The sequence below is a fragment of the Olea europaea genome, chromosome 4 (genome assembly GCF_002742605.1).
Source record: "Olea europaea var. sylvestris chromosome 4, O_europaea_v1, whole genome shotgun sequence".
Lineage (NCBI taxonomy): Eukaryota > Viridiplantae > Streptophyta > Magnoliopsida > Lamiales > Oleaceae > Olea > Olea europaea.
This window is the reverse complement of record NC_036240.1, coordinates 6,416,494-6,420,592: the sequence shown is the minus strand read 5'-3', so window position 1 is coordinate 6,420,592 and position 4,099 is coordinate 6,416,494.

The window sequence follows — 4,099 nt, the reverse complement described above, 5'->3', positions numbered from 1 at the left end:
AAGTCGATTGTACTCGACTAAGGAATGTTCAAAACCACAAGCCTCCTATCTCAAAGCTATAACTTGTCGCATATGCTCCTTTGTTAGAGTCTACATTTCATTTGCATTATGTAGTGCAGATCTCGGAATTTCCATTCATGTAGGAGATTATTGGAATTGGTTTGAGAAATCGAAAAATTTTGGTTAAGTATAACTTGGGAAAAGTGACTTGGTGTTAACTTTAATCATATATTATTTGATCCGATAGTTAAATTGCGAAAATAAATAGACTAACTTGTTCTACTCGTCGAGTAGGTCATCGTCATATACTGATATATTTGAAATGGCAAAACTAATGCCGGGTGAATGAGAAATTACGATCCAAATTTGGGAAGGAAAGAGAGTAGTTGGTTGGAAAATCCAGCAACACCGTCGCTCGCCTAGCGCTAACTTGTCACTCGAGCAACGGGACTATCGCTTGAGTGATGGACTCACTGTTTTTTACGCTCCAGCAACGCGATGGCAATAAGCGAACGACAGTAAATGCTGCGACCCTTCACAAAGGTTGTTGAGTTTTGGCTGCATTTCTTCACTCACACCATTTCCCCCTGTATAAATAGGACCCTTGAGATGTCCATTTCTTCATCCCAATGATATGCAATCATGGTATAACATTTTCTTTCTTCCTTTCATGCCAAAATTCTGCATAAGTTATTTTCATTCATATAAGGAGTGCAAAAGCCTATTTTTAGTTCGTTATTCCTATGTTTGGAGTGCTACAAACACAATAGGTTAGTTGTTATATCTTGGGAGTTGATTATCATAATCTATAGGCACCGTTGTGGGGCAAAATCGACTTAAGAACAAAGAGTTCAACTCTTACCTCGACTCTGCATCATTTTTTGGCATATCCATTAATGTTTCTTTCCTTTTCATCGGCTCTGATAATTTTCTGGCATATCCATCAATGTTTTTTCCTTTTCATATGTTTCTTTCTTGCATCTTTGTCGTTACTCCGTCCAATTTTCGGCAAAAGTTTGACAAGAATATTTCTAGTATTGACATCACTCTCTACATTATTCTCCAACAATATTACCAATACCGCGTACAAAATGTAACCCAGGAATTCGAACCCTCTCAATAGACAAATAGAAAACTTAAAGCACGCGCCAGTGGAAGATAAGAAAACNTACAAAATGTAACCCAGGAATTCGAACCCTCTCAATAGACAAATAGAAAACTTAAAGCACGCGCCAGTGGAAGATAAGAAAACTCTTCCACCGAATCCATAATAGTAACCATACACGTTCTCCAATTATAAATAGCGCAACACGTGTCAATAACAAACAATTAAAGATCCTAAACCACAACAGCAAAAAATAAGAACAGAATCTAAGCACGAAAAAAACCGGGACACGGGAATTACAGAAACTTAGCAAAGATATTTGTAGTAGGAACTAAAAAATTCTCCATCAGTTTATGTCATAACTATCTTTACTTTTTGAAAAGTCAAGAAGCAGTCACTTTGATTGTTAGGAATTAAGCCCCAAGTCCAGTTAAGAGCCTAAATTAATCCAGCCAAGTAGTTCCGTTCTAAAACTGGAAAATTGGATACTACAAATTGGTTAGAATTGCAATAATAGTTTTCGAGATATGTATCAGTGTGTGATATACACAGTTGCTCCTAAAACGGAAAAACAAAAGGTCGAGGTTCGGCTGAAGGGTGGACCACCGCCGCACACCAATCCCAGCCACCGTAGAGTACAGGTTTAGTCTGTCGATGGACCCAATAGCAGCAGCTGCTCTGCCAAGCCAGCTATTATATACATAATTATGAACCTAACAACCAACCATTTAACCCTTGGGGGACTAGGGATTAATCTGGCGAACCAACACTTCAGGGCCGGTTACTTATTAGCTGCAGAGAACCATCAAATGACACTCTCAATGGCCCCAACAACAGAATAAACCCATTTCCCCAACTGCTCCAGGGTGGAAGAGAACCGTTAACGATGTTCAGCGGTGGCGCCACATATCAAGCCTTCCATCGCCTTGATGCCCCCACTCGGGTTACAGGCATTCGTTACTGTGCCCGGCAACAGTATCTTTCAGCCTTGGTTATATAAAGGGGGAAATATTTTTGAAGATTCTCGATGTGGGACAACGCAGTTTTGCAGAAAATTCTACGCTCCGGTCTCATGAAGGCAATGTTGCATCTCAGGTACCTTGAATCCTCGCCCTCTCTATGTTCTCTCTCTAAAGCATGGATTTTTGGAGGTTTAGGATCTGAGAAGGGGATTTTCGGGTAACAAAATGGGCTTGACAACCATAAAAAAAACCGGGTCGAGTTATGGCCCATAATGTCAACGTGGAGGAAATGCGGTGATTTAAGCACTTCTGCTGCGAGTATTTTAAATTTACAAGGATAATCTCTTATTCACCTTCTGCTTTTTATAAATGAATCACTTTGGGTTTTAAAAAGCTCTATTAATCAAATAAAACACTCTTAGAAAATTATCCAAATAAATCAAAATTCAACTACTTAGTCACAGTTTCGTAGGAACTAAAATCTATATATTAATCTGAATCAAAGTCAACAAATAATTTTAATTATATATTTCATAAACTTTTATCAAAATTTATTAATATCTAACTCTAATTCTTACCAAATAGGGGCTAGTCTCAAAATTCATACCAAACAAGCCCTCAATTTGTTTCATCTCTTAAAGGCTTAGATCAATATAGACATTGCCAATTTAGGAAAATAGGCTTTTGGAAAAATGGAATTTGATTAACTCATAATATATGAAAGTATATCAGTATCATCATGAACGAATGAGAATATTTAACTTAAAAAATAAATAATTTGAGGAATCTGAATATTTAATTGTAGCTGAGCTTGATGGAACTTGTACTAATGTGCTTAATGACAAATAAGAAAAAACTATTTGTCTAACAAAGCGTCCAATACAATCAACAAAAATGCTACAGGTACAACATATTTGACAGTATGGTTGACAACCCTCTCACATATAAGGGGTGGGGAATAAAGATTTTTGTTCCTTGAACATCCAAAAATCTCTCCTCCAACTAGCTGCTTTGCTCTAATTACAGCGACCTTCCCTGTATTTTAAAGTCAAAAACATGCAGATTCATGAATGACAGCTCCTGGCTCATTTCTCCCTTCGTTGCAGGTAATTTCTTTGATTCTTGATGCTCAATAGTATTCTCTGATCCTCCTCTGAAGTGGTATTAGTTTATACAGAACTAGAAAATATTTAGGACTGCAATATTGTATCACGATTTTCTACTAAAAAACAGCTTAATCGCCAGCATACTATAATCCGAAAATTTCTAGAAGATATTTCCCTCAAGCAAAAGGTTCATTTGTAAAGCAAAGCTTAATATATGAATGCTATCGCCATTGGTTGTATTTTCTTTTACTACTCTTCTCTGGAGGAAGTGCTGTGAACTAGATGATCCTTCGAACTTGGGCAACATTGGCGTGGAACCTCTCAGCAATTTGACGAATATCCATAGGCCCATCATGATCATCAACCTAGCCTTGGTGCTGCAGGATGATTTGGCGTATTTGTGCGACATTTTGGGTTCTGGGAGGAGCAGGTCTTTCCTCGTATCTGCTGTAATCAGGTGTCGTATTCCTTAGTTTAGGCAGAGACCTTTTGTACTTCTCCAACAAAGAGGCCTGTCAAAATAGTTTGGGGTCAATAACATATTCGCTTGATAAAGCCAAAAATAGCCGAAGGACTCAATCTTTCAAATTCACTATCGGCCTCTTAATGAACAGTATGAAATGGCAAAAAGTATTTGTATAGCCAGAGACGAATCCAGGATGTTGAACTAGTACGGACAGCCGTAATAAAATATTAAAGGCTCATTTGATATCATTTTTTGCAAAAAAATGCATTTTGGAATAGTAATTTGATGGAGAATGTGTGGTTAAAAATAATAAAAAAATTTGAATTTACGTGTAATATTATTTTATTAAAAAATGTTTGATCGAAAATAAGAGAAAGAAAAATGTATTCTGAACTAAATGAGAATCAAATAAGGCTTAAAATTTAAATAAAATAATTATTTTGTTGAAGTTGAACATATA